Source organism: Jatropha curcas, chromosome 4 (assembly GCF_041381405.1).
Source record: "Jatropha curcas cultivar XTBG-Jc1 chromosome 4, XTBG_Jcur_1.0, whole genome shotgun sequence".
In the NCBI taxonomy this organism is placed as follows: Eukaryota; Viridiplantae; Streptophyta; class Magnoliopsida; order Malpighiales; family Euphorbiaceae; genus Jatropha; species Jatropha curcas.
The window spans coordinates 20,473,925-20,499,502 of NC_143154.1; the positions used below are offsets into that span (position 1 = coordinate 20,473,925).

General features: G+C 43.1%; 1 non-coding gene across 1 annotated transcript; it reads right to left on the reverse strand.

Moving 5' to 3' along the window:
* Nucleotides 1–20,922: 20,922 nt before the first annotated feature.
* On the reverse strand, nt 20,923–21,029 carry LOC149496938 (small nucleolar RNA R71). The gene has a single exon (XR_016320756.1). It is a non-coding gene; the product is annotated as a small nucleolar RNA R71 (small nucleolar RNA).
* Nucleotides 21,030–25,578: the final 4,549 nt, after the last annotated feature.

The window sequence follows — 25,578 nt, forward strand, 5'->3', positions numbered from 1 at the left end:
AGCCCTCATTAAGAGGCAAAACATCTTTTCAAGTCCTCTAAGAGGCAAAATCTCTTTTCAGGTCCTCTAAGAGGCAAAATCTCTTTTCAAGCCTTCATTAAGGGGAAAAACCTCTTTTTCAAGTCCTCTAAGAGGCAAAATTTCTTTTTAAAGTCCTCAAAGAGGCAAAAACATCTTTAAGTTGCAAACATGAATCCATGCATTTGATCATTCCATTTCAAAGGAAAAGAACCAACGGCGGGGTTTCCTCCTCTGCCCATCCTCAAAATTTGCTCCTTCAGACAGCCACTGGCTCTCATAAATCATTTTTATGATAGCCAGTGGGGGGCAACTGTGAATACTCAAATTTTGAGGCTCAAAAGGCCAGTTTTCCCGGACTGCAAACAGTCCGGCCGGAGAAGCCTCCGGAACGAAAAAACTAGAAAGTTTGTCGGCCGCGGTAGTGGCAGCCGCCCTTAACGGCGGCGGTAGCCGCTATCGCCGGCGGCGGCAGCCGCCGGCGACAGCGGCTGCGGTCGACTGTGAATACTCAAATTTTGAGGCTCAAAGAGCCAGTTTTCCCGGACTGCAAACAGTCCGACCGGACCAAAGGCCATTTTGGAAGTTCACCAGAAGTATGCCAATATGGTACTTGAAATGCCATTTTGGAAGTTCACCGGAAGTATGCCATTTTGGAAGTTCACCGGAAAAAGCCTCCGGAACGAAAAAAAGAGCACACGGGCACACCCGCCGTGCCCGCCCAGCCAGGCGGGCACGCCCGCCCTCGAGGGCTGGCACGCCCGCCTTCCAGGGTGGGCAAGACCGCCCTCGGAGCTTCTTTTCCCTATAAAATTGGCCTCGGGGCCTCCGTTTTTACTCACTCAGTCTGTGTTGACGGACGCTCCTTCTCCCTACGCTCTTTGCGATTCTTTACTGCTTTCTTGCATTTTTTTAATTTAGTTTTATTTTATTGTTGTGATACTTGGTCATTTAAAATTAAATTAAAATTAATTCCCTTAACGAGGAGCTTAACCTGGAGTTAAGAAGCGGTCGGCGATTAAATCAGGTACGTAAGTTTAACTCTACCTATTTAATTTTAGCACTTCATGCACACTACTTTTCTACTCCTAATAATTCTATAACTGCATAAATGCATTCACTTCATCATTAGGCAAATAAACTGCCTCAATTAAATAAATTTAGACTAAATGCCCGGTTAATTAATAATCGTGGTATTAAGCCTAGATCCGATAATATTGGCTTAAAATACCTAGTTAATTAATAGCTATGGTATAATCGCCTTTATTTCGAACAGTCCTAGCTTAGGTCCAATTAATTAATAATTGTGACTAAAAAGCTTCAATTAAACACGTTTTCTTAGCAACAAATTGCTCACGGTTCAATCAATTTTTGGCAAACAAATTGCCTATAAATTAGATTAACCACTTTTTAGCGATCAATCGCTTAAATCACAATTTTTGGGTAAAAGCCTTCAAATTAATCAATCTTTTGGCTAAAAGCCTTAAAATCAAGCATTTTGGCGACAAACGCCTAAATAATCACCTTTTGGCAAACAATTGCCTAAATCATTCTTTTTTTGGCTAAAAGCCTTAATCAGTTTGGCGACAAACGCCCAATCAATCAATTTTCGGCAACAAATTGCCTAAATCAATCTTTTGGCTAAAAGCCTTCAAATAAGCACTTTTGGCAAGAATAAGCCCAAGCATCAATTTTTGGCGACAAATCACCCAACAAAACATCTTTTGGGAAGAATAAGCCCAAACATCAATTTTGGCAATAAATTGCCCAATCAACACTTTTGGCAACAAATGCCTAATCAAATCAATCAATCTTTGGCAAAAAGCCTAAACAAAATGCACAAACATACACACACTCATGCATAAAGCATACCCATTCAAAGCCCTTCAAAGAAGGCCTATCGAACTACGTTGACTTTGATCTTCCATTCAAACGGAAGTACGTAGGCACGTTTGGGATCTAACCCCGAGCGGCAAGTCAAAATCACATAAACATTTTTTTTCATTGGTCCAATCACTTCATCTTCCTTGCAAAGCATTCACTCATGGTTAATTTATCAGCATGACATAGTCTCGGGATCCATCTCGGGTTTGCACACCATGCCTTAAACATTGGGTTAATTAATCTAGCAATTAGGTTAATTAAAATTGGAGTCACTTAGGGTTTTTTCCTAGTTTACCCTGAAACAATTAAACAAGGTGGCGACTCACACATCACGTGCATTTCTTCCTTAGTCACATGCATTCACATTGCATTTGATATTCGGGGTAGGGGTTCACACCGCCGCCTACGGCTAGGCCCAGCGACAGTCGGAGGGGGTGGCGATGGTGGCCCATCGTCAGAAGAAGAGCCATCCTCATCCTCATCAGAAGAGTCGAGCGGGATGCCCTCAACCTCTAGCCTCGTCCGAAGCCGCTCTACCTCTGCCTGAAGCCGGCTCACGGCACTGGACTGGCGGGACTGATGCCTCCGTAGCCTCCCATTCTCCAGCTCCTGCAAAGACAAGCATGTGTAAGAAAGGTCACCAAAATAATAAGAAGCAAAAGGTAAAAATGTGTAGAATTCATACCAGCTCATGTCGCTCGGAGTAAAGCCGGCCGATGTAGGATCGAGCAAACCCGAATCGCTAGCAGATCTCCTGGTACCTCTGGGCCGGCACCTGCAAATAATAAAAATCCATTAAAAGGATATTCAGGTAAAATACTTCTAACTTTGTAAATTCGGTTTATAACTTACATGTGTAGTGTGCTCAGGGTCCAGCTGCACCGGAGGAGGAGCCTGCCGCAGATCAGCAGGAATAGCGATACCAGATCCCAAGCCAAGGCCGGGATCCAACACCACCTCCATGCCTGGCGGAAACGGGACATCGCCCAGTACTACACCAGCTGGTCCGGCCGGAGCCGCCGCGCCACCAGCCTCAGCCGCTGCCTCAGCCCGGTAGTGAGCCGCAGTCTTGTGCGTCTTCCGCTCCTGCATTTAGTTACGAAGAAAGTAACAGCATCAGTGATTTGAAACAAAGGAGGAATGATAACAGTAAACAAGGTTGAAGGTTAGATGAGTTACCTGGATGTGCTCGAGAACCTCGGAAAGTCGAGCCTGCATCCGAGAGGCAAAATAAGAAGGAAAGTCACCGGCGGATAGGAAATCGTTCGCCGAGAAGCCTCTATACTCCACCTCTAGGTCCTCCCGAGTCAAGCCCTCTAGTAGGCACATATGCCGAGGAGGGGCATGAGGCACTCTCCGTTGTGCTGGAGCTATCGGAGTGTCAAAAACCCGCTCTCCAAGGAAGTACCGATCGGCCCAGTATTCGCGCATCAACAGCTTCGACCGGGTATGCAACTCAGCCACCTCCCGGCCCGGATAGGTCCTCCAGGCCTCGCAGTCCCATGGCTCTAAAGATAGCTGCAAAAAAATGATAAGAAATCGGCATTAGTAGTGTGCCAGAATAAAGAGAGAGACAAGCTACAGATTCAGAGATTCTTTTCTGTACTCACATCAGACAACTCCCGATCGTTAAGGAAGCTCCGCCAGTACTCCGGATAACGAGGAATCCTCCTAGACTCGATGGGAGAGTCACCGCTAGGACCGCCAGGATAAATGCAGTACTCGTAAGACCACACCTGTAGCAGAGACAGAAAATAACACCAGTTAGTTGAACAGTTGAGAACAGCGGATCAAAGAAGAAAAGAAAAAGGGTTAAGGGTGAAAATGTGTTACCTCCAAAGGCTGGATGAATAGCCAGTTTGACTCACCGCTACCATGGGTCCAGACATCGAGACCGTGATAGAGATGAGCCAAACCAAGTGTGGCCCAGTCGAAGGACCCGACCTGGCTCAGATCCCGAAGACACGCCAGCACTGTAGGATCCCCCTTATTCTAGGAGGTGCATAGTAGCTGTGAAGAAATGATGTAGAACAAGAAGGACCGAGCAGCCTGGTCCCTCTCCTCGCGAGTATACGCAGGAGCAGCAGGTCGGACATCCTCCGGCAACTCTCGCCAAGCCTCCAACCGGGTCCTGATCCTCTCGCGCCCAGAACTGAAAGACTGTCTCGTAAGACATGCACCCCTGCACGGTGTATCGGGTCTGCGTCGTGACACCGAGGAGGGAACGAAATAGCTGGGCTCCGATAGCAGCTATCTGGTATCGAGCGTCTAGTGGAGGAACCGGACCAGTGAAGCGTAAGCCGGTGATAGCAGCATAATCCACGGGTGTGAGGGTCATCTCTCCAAACCCGAACACGAAAGTGTGCGTGCAGTCGTTCCACCGCTCCATCAATGCGTATCGCATAGCGAGCGGGAAACGAGGCTATGTGCGGCGCAATCCGGCGGCGTAATCCCTGAAACCTGCAGCGACAACCCGAGCTCGCATAGGAGGGTCCAGCAGATCCCAGAAAGCAGAAGCATCAGTAGCCGATCCGCCTGAGCGGGCCTTGCCCAGATTAACCTGTAAGAAAATTTCAATTTCAATAAATATAAGACTAATAATTGTTCATTTTCTTCTATGATAGGAGAAACAAAAACTCGAGTTTTGGTTTGAACCATAGCTGCGTCACGCAGCTCCCAGTCGGGTCACCCGTCTACCGAGTCGCGCCACGCAGCTTTACCCAAGTTACGCAATCAGAAGCACAGCCGCGTAGCGCATCTCAACACTCGCGCCACGCCACTCTACAGCTGCGTCACGCAACTGTTCAACATATGTGGCCCCAAGAACGAATGCGTCACGCGACCACGAAGCCGCGCCACGCATCTCACTAGCCACGTTACGCAACTGTTCGAGGCCCTCATTCATCGATGAACAGTCGCATCACGCAACTGTTCTTCCTAGGAACAGCTGCGTGACGCAACTGTCAAAGGTACGCAGCAGTTCAATCTTAACTTTGTTTCACTACGTTTGTATTGTTTTTGTGCAATTTCAGGGCAAAATCAAGCCGCCCAGAGTTACCAACAATCAAATGTCAAACAAATCAAGTTCTAACATAATAAAAAGGGGTCAATTCCTAAAGTTCAAGGCAAGCTAGGGTTTTTGGCGTCTCGAGCAGCTGCGTCACGCAACTGTTGATACAAGAACAGCTGCGTCACGCAACTGTTCATGGAAGAACAGCCGCGCCACGCAACTCCTACCTGCGTGACGCGACTGTTGACGCAGGCATAAATAGTAAAGAACAGCCCTATTACTACAGTTACGGATCAAAAGCAGTAAAAACGAAAAAAATTGAAGAAATTTTTACTTACCTCGGATCGAAAGCCACGCATCTGACTCGTTTCGTACCGAACTGGAAACTCCGAACCTGGCAACGGAAGAAGCTACAATGGTCGCATCCCGGGGGTTAGCGAGTTTCGACTCACCGGCACCGGCTCACCGTCGAACGTAGGAATATCGGGTAGGGCCCCGAGAACCTCCATCTCCCAAGTGTAGGCAGAAGCAAGGATTTCTGAGATTTGAGACATCCTTTCAGTTGAACAATCTAGAGAATTTCCAATCGCTTAGGGTTCGTGAATAAGTGAAATTGAATCGATTGAGAAGGAGGTTACTTATAGTAAAACTAACTGGGCCAAAGCCCATTCAACTGAGCCCAAGAAGAGTATTGGGCCCGTTATCCCTCTTCGAGCCCAACAGACCCACACGGCCCATTTCAAAAGCTCACGACGACCCATTCCGGCAACTCGACGTCGATATACGACTCGCATACGTCTGCAATTTTTATCTACTCACCGCACCGGAAGCAGGAGCATCAAATTGCCCAGATTACCCTCAGGTAAGTTTTCTTTTAAACACTATATCATAAAGGATACGCCTGAAAATACAGATAACAATTTTTGTTAAGTCTTTCATGCCAAAATTTTTGGTAAAATTTTCGCAAAAAATAATAATAACGTGTTTACAAAAAGTGAATACTTTTGGTTCTAGGCTGGAATTCCGGACTGGGGGCAAAAGCATGACCTTTTGCCTTAATAAGACTTTTTGCATGGGAACATGTGATGTTCCAATATCTTTCTAACAGAAAGCAAGGTCTATTTGTACACGGACATTGCTCTTCTTTCTCTTGTGAACAATTTCTTTCAGGCCAACCGGTGATGGTTTTTCGAAGCCGATAGGTCCTGCTGATTAGCGATGGTGCATTTCGAGGCTAGTCAGAACAATTTCAAAACAGTGATGATGTATTGCGAAGCTGTTTGAAATCTTCTTCCCCCAGTCAATGATGTTGAGTTGCGAAGTTGACCAGGGTAAAACCAATGTCTCTCGAGCCGATCAAACCGAGCCTCGAAGATACCTTTTCAAGACCGACTGGAGCCGACAAAGCTGATCAAACCGAGCTGAGTAGGTGGCCAGATTAAAGCCCTTCAAGCCGATCAAACCGAGCTTTGAAGACCTTGTCATCAGATCAAAACCCTCCAGGCCGATCAAACTGAGCCTTGGAGCTGTCTTCCAAGCCGATTAAACCGAGCTTTGAAGTCATTCACATATTGGATGGGAGCCGACAAAGCCGATCAAACCGAGCTGAGTAGGTGGCCAGATCAAAACCCTCCAGGCCGATCAAACTGAGCCTTGGAGGTGTCTGCCAAGCCGATTAAATCGAGCTTTAAAGTCATTCACATATTGGATGGGAGCCGACAAAGCCGATCAAACCGAGCTTAGGAGGTGACCAGATGATTGACTCAGTACCTTTTCAAGCCGATCAAACTGAGCTTCGAGAGGATTGTCTGATAGAAGGCGTGTCAATAGACCACTTTAACATTAATCGTTTATACAATTAATGATAAAGTGGGGGGGCAAACTATTGACGCGTGATTTTATGCCCCCACCTGACCCAATGATGATATGAGGACAAAAGATAAGGTTTCACAATAAACCAGAAGTGCTTGAATCAAAAGAAATTAAATCAAACCGCCCAAAGGAGTCTGACCCGTGTTAGGGCTGCGTCACGCAGCTAATACCTGCGTGACGGCACTCTTAGTTGCGTCACGCAGCTCTAACGGGTCTGACACCCCTGGCGCGCGCCCGTGCAACGGCCTGCACTGTTTATATGGATACGCAGCAACAGTACGAAAAGTAAGTCGCGTCACGCAGGTTTACGGGTGCGTCACGCCGCTCCTACCCGCGTGACGCGACTGCCCTGTTGCCCTAGCCATATAAATACATCACTTTACAGCAAAAATGGGACTTTTTTCTAAACTTTTGCATTTTCAGTTTGCTCTCATTTTTCCTCTAAGAAAATACAATTTTCAAAGTTTAGACATCTAAAAAGACGACTAAAGCTCTTTCTCAAGAACTCCATTGAGTAAACTTGGGGTAGATCAGGTCATAGATATTTAGATTTAAGATTAAAGAAAGATAATAGCAAAAAGATAAAAAAGAGGAAAAAAGAGAAAAATAATTTCATTATTGCGAAAGAACTTGGTGATTGCGCTTCTGGAATTGTGAAACAACACCTCTGAGTTAATCTCAGCGCATGCAATCCTCAAATCTGAGGGCTAGGTAACGATCCTAACTCTATCCGTTTTATTTTTATTTATTTCTAGCTTTTTACTTCTTAAAAATCCCATTTTTGCACTGGTTAATTGGTTTGCCATTGATAAAACGTAAGTTTGCCTATTGTTGAGTCTTTCTGGGTTCGTTATAATACTTTTGGACAAAAAGAAAACGTAAAAAGAACTAGTTTGAAAGGTAGTTGCGGACCAGAGCAGCCGCGTTACGCAGCTACTACCTGCGTGACGCGACTGTTCATGTCCAAAAGCCCCTGACTTAGACTAGACCACCTGCGTGACGCGGCTGTTCGTGTGCTTATTTTCCATTCCGTGTCTGTATCCGTATCTAATATCTTGCTTTAAATAAATAATTCATATACCTAAGGATATCAATAATGTCACGAACAGTCTTGTCACATAGCTAATAGTTGCGTCGCGCGGCTGTTCTTCATAGAACACCTACGTGACGCAGCTGTTCTAGTTTCCAGGACCATAATCTGAGTTCCGTCACACGACTGTTCTTCATAGAACAGCTGCGTGACGCGACTGTTATAAATCCCAAAATAAAAGATAAGAGTTGCGTGACGCGACTGTTCTTCATAGAACACCCGCGTGACGCGACTATCTTCCAATATCAACACATTTTCACTATTTTAGGAGCAGTTTCATTCCAGTAAATTACTTTTCTTTAAATTTAATCCGAGAGATTATCAATAGTGGGCAAATTGAGTTTGATCAAATCAGATCAATTAGTTATGGACGATTATGAGGTTTTTAGGATTTATTTCTTATTGTTTATTATAAATTACATTGTTAAACTCGGTTTGTGGCCCGCCTTTAACCATAAGGCAAGAGCGGGTCTTTTACTTTATTTGATAGGCATTATGGATGAATGATGGATGTGATGATTTATTTGTGAATGGATGTAATAGATGAACCTAATTGGGACGGTTAATTAATTTTCCACATAGGAACCCGGTTCGATTTATTTGGGATGGGTTTAAGTAATTCGGCTTTTTCTAAAATAAAATCAGTTAGAAATTATAGGTTTAAAGAGGCCGATTTTTCCAGGCGTCAGCTTCCAACGGGCCGGCGTACCCAATTCCCTTACCTAGAACCTCATTGGTTCGTTCGACCAGTTTTTCCAAAATAAAAGGCCTTGAATAAAATGGGTTAAAATGGAGTCACTTTTACAAAAATAAAAATGAAAACAGTCCCATTGCCGAAATAATGAGTGGCGACTAAAAATGATTTATAAGACCGATTTGTCGGCATTCGCATCCAAAAAAGGGGTTTTTGTCACCACTTTTCCAAAATATTTAAATGCACATAAAAACAATAAACCATTTACCTTTTTGATTTTCTCCGGGGGGAAAATAGTGACGCAGCCCTAACACGGGTCAGACTCCTTTGGGCGGTTTGATTCAATTTCTTTTGGTTCAACCACTTCTGATTTATCGTGATACCCCGTCCCTTGTCCTCATATCATCATTGGGTCAGGTAGAGGCATAAAATCACGTGTCAACAGTTTGCCCCCCCACTTTATCATTAATTGTATAAACGATTAATGTTAAAGTGGTCTATTGACGCGCCTTCTATCAGGCAATCCTCTCGAAGCTCGGTTTGATCGGCTTAAAAAGGTGCTAAGTCAATCATCTGGTCACCTCCTAAGCTCGGTTTGATCGGCTTTGTCAGCTCCAGTCGGTTTAGAAAAAGCATCTTCGAGGCTCGGTTTGATCGGCTCGAAAGACGTTGATTTGATGACAAAGTCTTCAAAGCTCGGTTTGATCGGCTTGAAGGGCTTTGATCTGGCCACCTACTCAGCTCGGTTTGATCGGCTTTGTCGGCTCCAGTCGGTTTAGAAAAGGCATCTCCGAGGCTCGGTTTGATCGGCTCGAAAGACGTTGAGTTGATGACAAAGTCTTCAAAGCTCGGTTTGATCGGCTTGAAGGGCTTTGATCTAGCCACCTACTAAGCTCGGTTTGATCGGCTTTGTCGTCTCCAGTCGATTTAGAAAAGGCATCTCCGAGGCTCGGTTTGATCGGCTCGAAAGACGTTGATTTGATGACAAAGTCTTCAAAGCTCGGTTTGATCGGCTTGAAGGGCTTTGATCTGGCCACCTACTCAGCTCGGTTTGATCGGCTTTGTCGGCTCCAGTAGGTTTAGAAAAAGCATTTTCGAGGCTCGGTTTGATCGGCTCGAAAGATGTGGATGTTACCCTGGTCAACTTCGCAACTCAACATCATTGACTGGGGAAGAAGATTTCAAACAGCTTCGCAATACATCATCACTGTTTTAAAATTGTTCTGACTAGCTTCACAATGCACCATCACTAATCAGTAGGACCTATCGGCTTCGAAAAACCATCGCCGGTTGGCCTGAAAAATTGTTCACAAGAAAAAGAAGAGCAATGTCCGTGTACGAACAGACCTTGCCTTCTGTTAGAAAAGTATTGGAACATCACATGTTCCCATGCGAAAATTCTTATTAAGGCAAAAGGTCATGCTTTTGCCCCCAGTTCGGAATTCCGGGCCTAGAACCAAAAGTATTCACTTTTGTAGACATATTATTATTATTTTTGCAGAAATTTTATCAAAAATTTTGGCATAAAAGACTTAATAAAAATTATTATCTGTATTTTCGAGTATATCCTTTATGATATAGTGTTTAACAGAAAACTTACCTGAGGGTAATCTGGGCAATTTGATGCTCCTGCCCCCTGTGCGGTGAGTAGACAAAAAAAAAATCGTTGAAGTGTACGGGCCGCACATCGACATCGAATTGCCGAAGTGGACCGTTACGGGCCTTTGAATGGGCCATACGGGCTTTTGAATGGGCCATACGGGCTTATTGGACGTTGAAAGAAAGCGACGGGCCCGTCGGTCCTATTGAGCTCGGTTGAATGGGCTTGGGCCCTTTACTTGAAGAAATGGGCTTGGGCCCAGATATTTACTATAAGTAATTTCCTTCATAACTGATTCAGTTTCAATTATTCACAAACCCTAAGCGATTGAAAATTCTCTGGATTGTTCAACTGAAAGGATGTCTCAAATCTCAGAAATCCCCGCTTCTGCCTATACTCCGGAGATGGAGATTCTCGGGGCCCTACCCGATATTCCTACGTTCGACGGTGAGCCGGTGCCGGTGAGCCGGAACTTGCTAACCCCCGAGACACAGCCGTTGCAACTTCTTCCATTGCCGGGTTCGGAGTTTCCAGTCCGGTACGAAACGAGTCAGATGCGTGGCTTTCGATCCGAGGTAAATAAAAATTTCTTCAATTTTTGTTTTTTTACTGTTTTTGATCCGTAACTGTAGCAATAGGGTTGTTCTTTACTGTTTATGCCTGTGTTAACAGTCGCGTCACGCAGGTAGGAGTTGCGTGGCGCGGCTGTTCTTCATGAGCAGTTGCGTGACGCAGCTGTTCGAGACGCTAGAAACCCTGGCTTGCCTTGAACCTTAGGATCGACCTCTTTTGATTGTGTTTAGACCTTGATTTATTGACTTTTGATTGTTGATAACTCCGGGCGACTTGATTTTGCCCTAAAATTGCACGAAAACAACACAAACGTAGTGAAACTAAGTTAAAATTTAGCTGCTGCGTACCTTCAACAGTTGCGTCGTGCAGCTGCTCTTAGGAAGAGCAGTTGCGTGACGCGACTGTTCGTTAATGAATGGTTGCCTTGAACAGTTCCGTGACGCGGCTAGCGAGATGCATGGCGCGGCTTTGTGGTTGCGTGACACATCTGTTCTTGGGACCACGTATCTTAAACAGTTGCGTGACGCAGTTATGGAGTGGCGTGACGCAGGTGCTGAGATGCGCTATGCAGCTGTGTTTTTGAATGAGCAGCTGGTGTAAAGCTGCGTGGCGCAACTCTTTAGACGCGTGACGTGACTAGGAGTTGCGTTACGTAGCTATTGTTCGAACCAAAACTTTATTTTTTTTATTATTCCTGCCATAGAAGAAAATGAACAATTGTTAGTCTTATATTTATTGAAATTGAAATTTTCTTACAGGTTAATCTGGGCAAGGCCCGTTCAGGCGGATCGGTTACTGATGCTTCTGCTTTATGGGATCTGCTGGACCCTCCTATGCGAGCTCGGGTTGTCACTGCAGGTTTCAGGGATTATGCTGTAGGACTGCGTCGCACGCAGCCTCGTTTCCCGCCCGCTATGCGATACGCATTGATGGAGCGGTGGAACGATTGTACGCACACTCGTTTTTGGGTTCGGAGAGATGACCCTCACTCCCGTGGATTATGCTGCTATCACCGGCCTGCGCTTCACTGGTCCGGTTCCTCCACTAGACGCTCGGTATCAGACGGCTGCCATCGGAGCTCAGCTAGTCTGTTCCCTCCTCGGTGTCACGACGCAGACCCGATACACCGTGCAGGGGTGCATGTCTTACGAGACGGTTTTTCGGTTCTTGGCCGAGAGGATCAGGACCCGGTTGGAGGCTTGGAGAGAGTTGTCGGAGGATGTCCGACCTGCTGCTTCTGCGTATAATCGTGAGGAGAGGGACCAGGCTGCTCGGTCCTTCTTGTTCTATATCATTTCCTCCCAGCTGTTGTGCACCTCCCAGAACAAGGGAGACCCTGCGGTGCTGGCATGTCTTCGGGATCTGAGCCAGGTCGGGTCCTTCGACTGGGCCACACTTGGTTTGGCTCATCTCTATCACGGTCTGGATGTCTGGACCCGTGGTAGCGGTGAGTCGAACTGGCTATTCATCCGGCCTTTGGAGGTAACACACTTTGACTCTCAACTTTTCTTTCTTTTCTTCTTTGATCTGCCATTCTTAACTATTCCACTAACTGATGTTATTTTCTGTCTCTGTTACAGGTGTGGTCTTACGAATACTGCATCTACCCGGGCGGTCCGAGCGGCGACTCTCCCGTCGAGTCTAGGAGGATTCCTCGCTATCTGGCCCACTGCCACCACACTTATGCCAGTGGCGAGGATCCCGAGTACTGGCGGAGCTTCCTTAATGACCGAGAGCTGTCTGATGTGAGTACAGAAAGAATCTCTAAATTTTTAGCTTGTCTCTTTTTATTTTGACGCACGACTAATGCTAATTTCTCATCATTTTTTTGCAGCTATCCTTGGAGCCATGGGATTGCGAGGCCTGGAGGACCTACCCGGGCCGGGAGGTGGCTGAATTGCATACCCGGTCGAGACTGTTGATGCGAGGATACTGGGCTGACCGGTACTTCCTGGGAGAGAGAGTCTTCGACACTCCGATCTCTCCGGCACAGCGGAGAGTGCCTCATGCCCCTCCTCCGCATATGTGCCTGCTAAAGGGCTTGACTCGCGAGGACCTGGAGGTGGAGTATAGAGGCTTCTCGGCGAATGATTTCCTATCCGCCGGTGACTTTCCTTCTTATTTTACCTCTCGGATGCAGGCTTGACTTCCCGAGGTTCTCGAGTACATCTAGGTAACTCATCTAACCTTCAACCTTGTTTACTGTTATCATTCCTCCTTTGTTTCAAATCACTGATGCCGTTACTTTCTTCGTAACTAAATGCAGGAGCGGAAGACGCACAAGACTGCGGCTCACTACCGGGCTGAGGCAGCGGCTGAGGCTGGTGGCGCGGCGGCTCCGACCGGACCAGCCGGTGTAGTACTGGGTGATTTCCCGTTTTCGCCAGGCATGGAGGTGGTGTTGGATCCCGGCCTTGGCTTGGGATCTGGTATCGCTATTCTTGCTGATCTGCGGCAGGCTCCTCCTCCGGTGCAGCTGGACCCTGAGCATACTACACATGTCAGTTATAAACCGAATTTACAAAGTTAGAAGTATTTTACCTGAATATCCTTTTAATGGATTTTTATTATTTGCAGGTGCCGGCCCAGAGGTACCAGGAGATCTGCCAGCGATTCGAGTTTGCCCGATCCTATATCGACCGGCTTTACTCCGAGCGACATGAGCTGGTATGAATTCTACACATTTTTACCTTTTTGCTTCTTTATTATTTTGGTAACCTTTCTTACACATGCTTGTCTTTACAGGAACTGGAGAACGGGAGGCTGCGGAGGCATCAGTCCCGCCACTCCAGTGCCATGAGCCGGCTTCAGGCAGAGGTAGAGCGGCTTCGGACGAGACTAGATGTTGAGGGTATCCCGCTCGACTCTTCTGATGAGGATGAGGATGGCTCTTCTTCCGACGACGCGCCACCATCTCCACCCCCTCCGGCTGTTGCTGGTCCGAGCCGCAGGCGGCGGTAGTCCTGCTGCACGTCTCCTCCGTTTTTGAACATTTTTGAACATTTTGGACATTTTAGTAGCATTATTATTATTTATTATTATTTATTTTTTTGTAATTGTACAGTTATATCAACATTTTATGACATTATTTACATTTTTTTTTCTTTTTTCAACACTTGGCCTTTATCACTTTATCATGTGTGTTTATGTTTTATAACTGTGAAGTCTTGTTCCTGCAAAAACAAAACACGAACACAACACCAAACACAAAATAGCGATGTCCCATTTGTTCATAAAAATGGTTCATCTTATTAGCAGTCAGCGAATCGATTTATTGTAAATGAATAAATGAAATGAAATGAATAAAGAATAAAATAATGAACTTATCATGGAATATGACCAAAAATCAATTTCCAAACAGAAAGCGTACCGTAGTACTTACCTGATGGGGCGATCCACTCAGTGAATGCAAACGTAATGGCTCAACCATCCTTTCTCGATTAATGCGATCATAAAGACTCAACTTCCTTATTGTACGGGTCGTCCTTCTTATTGATCAATATGGGTTTAAATGCTCACCGACCCGAATAGACCCTTCAAGATCGTCCTTCCAACTATCTCTGACGGTGGACATTAAATTGAGTGATGACGAGGTTTCGCCCATTGGTTCCTTTACTCTTCTATAAATGTAAGTTTCGCTTTGCACCTCCTTCCCATCTAGTGTCCAAAGCATATTGATTTCTTAAGTGACTTTCTTCCATGGCCTTCAGAAGCCGAGTCTCATCTTTCGTCCAATCCATTTCTGACGATCTATGGCAAGTCCCTCCTTTGGATCAACTTGCCTGGTTAAGATATTTCAAAGACCTGAAACCTAACCCTGGCTTCTTGTCTTGGCTCGTTACTCATTTCAATCCAAACACCATGGTTTTTCGATTTGAAGACTCTGAAGTGACTCCGACCTACGAGGAAATGTGTGCCGTGATGGATCATCATCCTGAACAAAACGAAACTCCGGCCTTGCCCCCAGGTCCTAGGTATGATCTAGCTGAGATCGTGGCCTTGTGCCCGGTTTACCTTCCTGATGGCATAAACGTGGATGAAGGCCTTCCTTTGGAACCTTTCTTGAACAGGGTTTTGTCCACTGATCTAGATCTACCCTGGATCCGAGCTTGCTGTTTCTTGCTGTTGAATGTGTATACCATGAAGAACCGTCAACCCGGAATTGGAGATTTTCGACTTCTGACCATTGTTCGTGACATGCAATTGCACCATCATACCGTCTTCATGATGATCATTGGCGAAACGATGTGTTGGGTCAGGGATATTGCCCTTCACATTACTGACTTCAATGTTCATCATCGCGGCTGTCCCTTGCTATTGCAAGCCTGGGCTCTGGATAAATTAAGCCTGATTCCTCCGGTTCCAGCTCGCTTGATTCCAACTTATGGACCTGCCGTTTTTCAATCTCGGTCTCGGAGACACTTCGATTTTGGTGGTAACCCTACTATTCGGTGGACCTGTCCTTGGTGGAGAATTAGACTAGCCATGATCGGAAGCATGAATCTCAATTATGTGTTGTATGCCAGTCTAGACCGTTCCATGGCCTATTTCCCATATAGGATCAGTCGTCAGTATGGGATGATACAGCGTGTTTCCTGAGTCCACAACTTCGAGAGCGGTCTGATAACATCACATCTGTTGACTAATTTGGCCGATCGTTGGCAAAGTCGAAACACCGTGCATTTAGATGAAGAAATGATGCAGGATACTGTGTCATCTGCATATGCCAACTGGTTCTTTACCCCGCAATGATGTCACGCTTTGTGAAGGTTGACCTTTGCTGATGGGTCTCCTCAAAATAAATTGTTGTTGTTTTCCTTTTACGTTTAAGCCATGAGCTTTTATCTAAATGTATCTGCTTTTCTTTTAATCAATGATCTTGATGATTCTGTCTTTATTAATTCCTGCACATATGAACAACGAAAGACAACAAAACTTTTCTTTCGAAATTATTTGCTGTGTTAGTTATCTGGGGCTCCTGCCCTTGAGTTAATAAATGAAAACTCATAAAGTAAAAATTATTCTGTAAAAACAAAAGCTTATGCTTGGAAACAACAAAGAATGGAGTAACTGTATTATTACCTGCACAAATCAAATAAAAATAACAAGTGTAACTCCTTTATGTATGCATGGACTTATGCAAGTGCTAAGGTTTATTCATGGTTTTATAGTGATCTTTCCAGGCAAATCACTGAGAAAATGGTGCTCGTCCCTCTGATCAATGTCTTAAAAAAATTCAATGTTTAGGCAGAGCCAACAGTCAGGACATTTCCAACTAAGCAGAGAGGAAGGTCTTGTATTCTTCGACCGTAATTCCAGGACAAAAACAAAAATTTTAAAACACAAATCCTTTATTAATCTTACTTCTTTTCAACATTATACAGAAGTAAATAAAGTTTATTCTAATACAATGGTCATTCGCTCTAACTACTTGATTTCCTATTCTCCTTTGAGTCAAATTGATGGCGTTGAGCAACCAATCACTAATCTATCACGAACGCATGGCATGAATTCTGCATTTAAGCTAAGCACCACGCGTCGATCCCAAGATTTTATTTTATTTTTTTATTATTATTTTTTTTTACGTGCTCTAACTTTTGCCTAGGCCGCCCTTGTGGGTTTTCAACCTAGCGAGCTCATTTCTTGCCTAAGCTGCCCTTTCGGGTTTTCAACTTAGCTCTCTTCTTTTTTTTTTTGAAATCATCATCTCAGACATAGAATCTTTTCATTTGATCTTGATTGATAATTCGATTGACAGGCTCTCCTTCTATGGTGACTAATTCAGCGGCGCCTTTAGGCAACAGCTTCTGAATTCTAAACGGCCCATGCCAGTTGGGTTTGAATTTCCCAGCAGGATGATGTTGGGCTTCATGATCCAATAGCCTGATTAACACCGAATCTCCATTCTTTAAAGCCCTTGGATGTACCCGCTTGTTGTAGAAACGAGCAATCCTCCTTTTTCTCATCTGATCCTGGAATCGAGCATTCAGTCTCCTTCCGTCTAAGAGTACCAGATCTTCATACTTCTTCGTGACCCATTCTTCTTCAGTCAGACCAGCTTCTACCAAAACTCTGAGAGACTTCTTTTCGAGCTCTACAGGTAACACTGCTTCCATCCCGTATACCAATTCAAAGGGAGAAGCTCCATTTACTGCCTTGAAGGTAGTGCGATGCCCCCAGAGCGCGAAAGGAAGTTTCTCGGCCCAACTTTTGTGCCTTTTGCATATCTTTGACAGGATTCTTTTGATCTCCTTATTCGCAGCTTCTACTGCACCATTGGCCTGAGGGCGATAAGGAGAAGAATGATGATGCTCAACCTTATATTTATAAAGTAATTGGCCAACTTTTGCTTGAAAATGAGAACCATTATCTGTAACTATGTGATGGGGAACACCATAGCGATAGAAAATGTTCTGTTCAATAAATTTTGCCACATGCTTGGCAGTTAAGATTCTATAAGATTGAGCCTCGATCCATCTAGAGAAGTAATCAACTGCCACCAATATATACTGATGCCCATTGGATGCTGCAGGTGAGATTTTACCGATGACGTCTATGCCCCATGCAGAAAAAGGCCACGAAGGGGTTGTCGGATGGAGTTCAACAGCAGGTAAGTGGCTTCTATTATCATGGTATTGGCAAGCTTTACAACGGCGCACATACTGAACACAGTCGCCTTCCATCTGCATCCAAAAATAGCCTTGCCTCATGATTTTTCTCGCTAAGCTCATACCGCTTAAATGGGTACCGCAGGTTCCTTCATGAACTTTTTTCATTATGTCCTCTCCTTCTTTCTTACTCATGCATCGCAGCAACATCCCATCCCAGGCCTTTCTATAGAGTTCGCCATCGGCTAGGACATAGTTCAGAGCCATTTTCCTTAAAACTGCACGGTCTTCTTTCGTCGCATCATCAGAAAAGGTACCGTCTTTCATATACCTCAGGATATCCGTAAACCAGGGTTCTTCCTCCGACTCCACCTGATTCACGTAATGTTCTTGATAGCACGGGATATTGGCTGTGGTAATGATAAATGGCTTCCTCAGAACTTTGCTTAAATCCTGCCAAGCCGACGCTAAGTTTGCCAAGGCGTCTGGAATTCTGTTATAGGTTCTTCCTATGTGAGTGAAAGTGATCTTATCAAATAGTGCTGCCTTCTTCAACAAGTACTCAACATAGGGCTTCAGTCTGTCTTCTTCTACCTTCCATCTCCCGTTGGCGTGCTCAATAACCAGTAAAGAATCTCCTATTACTTCGACCTCCTTAGCGCCGAATGTAAGAAGAGCTTCCATTCCCATGATGCAAGCTTCATATTCTGCCATGTTGTTAGTGGCCGGGAACAGTAGTCTCTTGCACATGGTTGTGACTTCGCCGTTAGGTGCTTTTATAACAATACCAGCCCCAGCTCCGTTTCTGTTAGCTGATCCATCAAAGTACAATCTCCAAGCTCCTATGTCAATACTCAGCAAATGTTCATCCGGAAACTCCAATTCCCAAGATTCGTCGTCTGTCACAGGGTTTTCTGCTAGGAATTCTGCCACTGCTCGACCTTTAACCGTCTTCTTCGTTACAAACTCTGCATCCACACTAGACATTTGATTCAACCACTTGGACAACCGTCCCTCTAGAGTAGGCATTCTCTGCAGATATTTCAGTGGATCAATTTTGGAGACAAAAGTGACCTTGAAGGAATCAAAATACGGCCTCAATTTCTTTATCGACCACACTACTGCCATGCATGTTTTCTCAATCAGATTGTACTTCTCTTCGATAGGCAGTAGTTTCTTACTGATGTAGTAAATGGCTTTCTCTACTCCATCGGCGCCCGGCTGTACCAACATCGCTCCCACTCCTGCATCTTCTATAGATAGGTACAAGATCAGAGGTTCTCCTGGTCTTGGTGAACTAAGCACCAGTGGATTCATCAGGTATTTTGATAGCATCGCAAAGCGGGCAAATCTTGTTATGTTATTTCAATATAAATTGCATGAATGCATGATTGTTTTTGTACATTTTACGTTTGTTCGTGTTGTTTTGTTTTAAAGTGAATTGCAGGAACAAAGTTGGAGCAAAGACTTGTTCTATACAAAAATAGGGTCAAAATAAGTTAAAAAGATGGAAGAATTCCTTAATCCAGCCTTCGCACGTTCAAGCAAGTCGCAACAAAGAAAAATGCCCATGTCGCGAGCAATACCAATTGTTGCGCGCGCAAGCTACAACCAGAATAGCTAGTCGCGAGCATGACATTCATATACGCGGGCGCGACAAGCAGATCTGAGTGTCAGAAGCAATTGGACCAGAAAACGCGAGCGCGATATTCATATACGCGGGCGCGAGAAAGCACCTTTGAGAGGCAGAAAGTTTGCCAGCGAAATACGCGAGCGCGACTTTCATATGCGCGAGCGTGAAAAGAACTTTTGAGAGGCAGAAGCACTTGGAGCCGAAGTCGCGAGCGTGACCTTCATCAGCGCGAGCGCGAATCGAGATTACCAGGAGACGTGATTGCTGCCTTTTCATTAGAGAATCATATCTTTTCATGCAAGAGTCGGGACTCCTCCCAAGAGAAGTCACCTCAAGCACCTCTTGGCCAGCCAATCATTACCAAAACCACCATCACTCTCCTACTCTATAAATAGCAATCAAAGTGAAGAAAAAGACAAACAGATAGGGAATTAATTCTTATTCAAAGTTATATTCACAAAAACACTTAGATTGTATTAGGAGAAGTGTGTTAGTAGTACTTAGAGCAAGATTGACGAAAGTCACTTGTTATTGATTGTGCCAAGAACACCAAGAAGTTCCTCGAGGTGTGACGCCCTCCGGAGGCTTGAGTTTGATTACTTCTTTCTCTTGTTTTATAGACTTGTTGTATGTTGGTCTTCATAATTCTTCTATACAAAGCAACAATTTTAATTGGTAGTATTCAATAAAAATTCCTTAAGTTATCTTTTGATCTTTGTTTAATCAAAGTTACTAGATTATATTCTCAGAAGGAAATAGTTTAGTAAAGATCAAAGAGATTTAATTCATTGAGTTGAATTTACATATGCATATTTTACTTATTTCTGTTGAAATTAAATCTGTCTTATTGAAATAATCAAAGAATAAGAATTAGGTTTAATATTTAACAAGATAGGGATTTTATTATATGTAGAAATACATATAATAGATAGTATAATTCTATACTGAGAAGTTGAATTATATTGTACCATATGTAATTAAGAGATTCTTTATTGAATATTACAAGCTTTTTCATAGAAAAGGAAAATCCTGTGTACAATTAATTAGTCTAAGTATTTTACTACACATTTGTCTTTATGATTAATTATTCTAAGTATGTTAATGCACATTATTCTCTGAAGTTGAATAATCATTAGATCTAGAATAACTAAGAAATTCCTTAGAACTATTTTATATTTGTATTCCTGTAAACATATCAGTAAGAATAAAGTAGCAAGTGTACTCAACCCGTTCCTCGTGGGATCGATCTTTTATTACTACGTTGCGATCCGTATACTTGCGGGAACTCAAAAGAGACGCAACAAGTTTTTGGCACCGTTGCCGGGGAACGGTGTTCTGTCATTTAACGAAATATTCTTATATATGATTTACAGCTTGTTTTAATTAATATACTTACTTATAATTGATTCAAAATTTTGCAGAAACACATAATTTACACACATCATATGCCAAGCACCAGATCTTCAAACAGTGAATTGGAGGATTATCAGCCTGAGATTGAACAGTTTCTTTCACAATGAAAGAAGAAAAAGAAAAGAAGAAATTCAAGAGTCATGGGTGATGGAAATCCGCCAGAGAGGTTGATGGACTTTGTTACTCCAAGTTTAAATGGTTCACAAAAGGGAGTAGTACGTCCATCGGTGAATGCTAACCAGTTTGAAATTAAACCTGCTTTATTACAAATGCTTCAAAATAGTGTTCAGTTCTACGAATTACCAAATGAAGATCCTAACTCACATATAGCCAGTTTTCTTGAAATCTGTGATACATTCAAGATGAATTCAGTACCAGCAGATGCTATCAAATTACGTCTATTTCCTTTCACATTGAAAGACAAGGCAAAAGCTTGGTTAAATTCATTACCACCAAACTCTATCACTACTTGGGAAGAACTAGCCCAAGCCTTCCTGTCTAAGTATTTCCCACTAGCGAAAACCGCTAGGCTTATCAAAGAAATAACCTCATTTACCCAACATGAAAATGAATCCTTATATGAGGCATGGGATCGCTACAAAGAGCTCCAACGAGTTTGCCCACACCATGGCCTTCCCCAAAATATATTGATTCAAACCTTCTACAATGGAGTAACACCATCTACAAGGGGAACTATAGATGCTATGGCAGGAGGATCATTAATAAAGAAGACTACTAATGATGCAATTGAGTTACTAGAAGAGATGGCCAACAATAATAGCATATGGCCAGCCGAAAGAACTCAGGTAAGTCATTCTACTGTTAGTAATGAGCCTTCTTCTTCTTCAAAAAATTCAGCAAAGAAAGTGCATGAATTAGACCCCTTAACTATGATGCAAGCACAGATTTCTGCTTTGTCTTATAAAATTGATAACTTAAACATAAGTAAATCAACATCTCTTATTTGTGACAATTGCGGTCAAAATGGGCATATATCAAATGAATGTAATTATAAGCATCCGGTTATGGAGGAACAAGTGAATTATGTCCAAGGACAAATTCGTGGTCCATATTCGAATACTTATAATGCTGAAAATCATAATTATCATAACTCTTTTTGGAGAAACCATGATAATCAAGAAAAGGGAAATCAGGGTAGTCAATATCAAGATAGACTGGGACAATTGACTAATAAAATTGATAAATTTCTGGAGGGATTTAACCAAAAGATGAGTAGTCAGGATGATAGCTTTAAATGGTTAGAATCAAAGTTTGATAAGTTATTCAAAAATCATTCATCATCTATACATAACTTGGAGGTGCAAGTAGGGCAGCTTGCCAATGCTATTTCCTCACGTGAAATAGGAAATCTTCCTAGTAGTACAGAAAAGAATCCTAGGGAGAATGTGAGCGCCATTGCCTTACGAAGTGGAAAAATAGTAGATAAAATAGTTCCTTCGGGTATTAATGCTAATATTTTGAATAATGTAACTGTGGAGCCGGTTGGTGAACTGAGCATTGAAGTAAATAGCGCAGGATCAAGAGAACAAGAAACAGGAAAGGATAAGGGGAAGGACAATGTTAAAGCTTATCAGTCTAAACCACCTTTTCCGCAAAGACTCAAGAAGCAAGAGCAAGATAAGCAGTTCTTAAATTTCATTGATAAACTGAAAAATTTGCATATCAACATGTCACTTATGGAAGCTATCACACAAATTCCAAATTACGGTAAGTTCTTTAAAGAATTGATCTCAAAGAAACGTAGTTGGGAAGATGTGTCGACAGTCACTCTAACTGAGGATTGCAGTTCCATAATCTCAAGTAAGTTACCTACTAAACTCAAAGATCCAGGGAGTTTCACTATACCATGCAAATTAGGTAAAGTAGATTTTCCTAGATGCCTGTGTGATTTAGGAGCAAGTATTAATTTGATGCCATTATCTCTCTTTAAGAAATTGGGATTAGAGGATGAAGTTAAAAGAACTAATATGGTTTTACAACTTGCTGACCAAACTATTAAAAGACCCTATGGTATCATTGAGGATGTACTTGTTAAGGTTGACAAATTTATTTTTCCAACTGATTTCGTCATACTTGACTTTGTTTATGATAAAAATTGTCCTCTTATTTTAGGAAGACCATTTATGAACACAGGGAGAGCATTAATTGATGTTTCAGAAGGAAAATTAGTCCTTAGGATAGGTGATGATGTCATTGAATTTCATATAGATAAAGCCATGAAATATCCTATGGATGAGGGGAATTGCATGAGAATTGATGTAGTTGATGTCTGCATACAAGAAATGTTTGCTTTGGAAGATAAGGAAAATTTTGAGGAAGAAAATGTCAATAATGAAGAAGAGGAGTTTATAAATTTAAGACCTGAAATGTTACCTAGGGAGCATGAACCGTTACCACCATCAATTGAAGTTCCACCAACAATAGATCTTAAAGAGTTACCGAATCATCTACGATATGCTTTCTTAGGTAAAGATCACACTCTTCCTATAATTATTTCTAACAAATTAACTATAGATCAAGAAAATGACTTGTTAAAAATTGTTAGAAATAGGATTAAGAGTATAGGATGGCAAATTTCTGATCTTAAGGGGATAAGTCCAAATCGAGTCATGCATTATATCAATCTTGAGGATGAACATATTCCTAAGGCAGAAAGACAAAGGAGACTTAATCCTAATATGAAAGAAGTAGTGAAGAAAGAAATTATCAAATTGCTAGATGCAGGAATAATATACCCAATTTCGGATAGCCAATGGGTTAGTCCAATCCAATGTGTGCCTAAAAAGGGAGGAATGACTGTAGTAAAAAATGAAGATGGTGAATTAATTCCTACTAGGACCACTACAGGTTGGAGGGTATGTATTGATTATAGAAAACTTAATTCAGCCACAAGAAAAGATCATTTTCCGTTACCATTCATAGATCAAATGTTAGAAAGAATTGCTGGTCATGCTTTCTATTGTTTTCTCGATGGCTACTCAGGATATTTTTAGATTTATATCTTTCCGAATGACCAAGAGAAAACTACATTTACTTGTCCATTTGGTACATTTGCATATAGGCGCATGCCTTTTGGATTATGCAATGCACCTGCAACATTTCAACGTTGCATGACCGCGATTTTTAATGATTACATAGAAGAAATTATGGATGTCTTTATGGATGACTTTTCTGTGTATGGTGATTCATTTGAAGGTTGTTTAAAAAATCTAGATCTTGTATTGTCAAGATGTGAAAATGCTAACTTGGTTTTGAATTGGGAGAAGTGCCACTTTATGGTTGATGAAGGCATTATTTTAGGGCACAAAATAAGTAAGGAAGGAATCCAGACAGATAGGGCAAAGATAGAAGCCATAGAAAAGTTACCTCCTCCTACTACGATTAAAGGTATAAGATCTTTTCTAGGCCATGTAGGATTTTATAGAAGATTTATAAAAAATTTTTCTATCATTGCTAAACCTCTGACTAACTTGTTAAAGATGCATTTTTTGATTTTTCTCCAAAATGTTTGGAAGCTTTTAATACTTTAAAGAATGCCTTAGTAAGTGCGCCTATTATAGCATAACCCAATTGGGGATTGTGAATACTCAAATTTTGAGACTCGAAAAAGCCGGTTTTCCCGGCCGCGGCGGTGGCGGCCGCCCTTAAAGGCGGCGGTAGCCGCTATCGCCGGCGGCACGGCCGCCGGCGACAGCGGCTGCAGTCGCCTGTGAATACTCAAATTTTTTGAGGCTCAAAAGCCTATTTTTTTCGGACTGCGAACAGTCCGGCCGGACCGGAGGCCTTTCGGAAAATTCACCGAAAATATGCCAATATGGTACTTGAAACGTCCGAAAAATTACGAGGATCACGGAACTGGTCTCGGAATATTTTTTGGAGGTCCGGAACTCCCGGAAAAGCCTCCGGAGTGGAAAAAAGAAGGCACGCCCGCCTAGAGCGGGCGGACATGCCCGCCCAGAGTGGGCGGACATGCCCGCCCAGGACGGGCGAACATGCCCGCCCAGGACGGGCGAACATGCCCGCCCAGAGTGGGCGGACATGCCCGCCCAGGCCGGGCGGACATGCCCGCCCAGAGTGGGCGGACATGCCCGCCCAGGCCGGGCGGACATGCCCGCCCAGAGTGGGCGGACATGCCCGCCCAGGCCGGGCGGACATGCCCGCCCAAAGTGGGCGGGCATGCCCGCCCAGGTAGGGCGGACATGCCCGCCCTCGAGGGCGGGCAGACGCGCCCAGGGGCACGTTTTTTCCTATAAAAAGGGGCCCCGGGGGCTCCAAAGGATACACACAGTCTGTGTTGACGGACCTCTCTTCTCCCTTTGCGCTCTTTGCGATTCTTTTATCGCTTTCTGCATTTTATTTTATTTTAGTCAGCTTTCATTTGCTTTCTTGCTCTATTAAGTGGTCATTAAATTTCCAATTTAATTAATATTTCCCTTAACGAGGAGCTTAACCTGGAGTTAAGAAGTGGCCGTCGACTAAATCAGGTACACAAACTAAACTCTGTCTATCTAATTTTAGCATTACATGCATGCCTCTCTTCTACCCCTCCTAATTCTATAACTGCATAAATGCATTCATATCATCCACTAGGCAAATAAATTGCCTCAATTAAATAAAATTAAGCTTAGATGCCCGGTTAATTAATAATCGTGGTATTAAAAGCTTAAATCCGACAATATTGGCTATAGAAGCCTAGTTAATCAATAACTATGGTGAAATTGCCTTTATTTCGAACAGTTCTTGGCCTAAGTCCAGTTAATCAATGATTGTGACTAAAGGTCCTACTTAAACACGTTTTTTTTTATGGCAATAAATGGCCTATATTTCAATTTAATTGATCACTTTAAAGCCCATAAATTGCTTATAAGTGAAAAGTTAATCTTGCATAGCGACAAATCGCTTAAATCAAAGAAATTTGGCTAGAAACCTTTAATTAATCGCTTTAGACAAACAAATTGTCTATAAGTGAAAATTAACCATTTTTATAGCGACAAATCGCTTAAATTAATTTCGTTTGGCTAAAAGCCTTAAATCAACCTTTGGCAACAATTGCCTAAATCCATTCATTTTGGCTAAAAGCCTTAATTCAACTTTTGGCAACAATTGCCTAAATCAATTCATTTTGGCTAAAAAGCCTTAAACCATTCAATTTTGGCGACAAT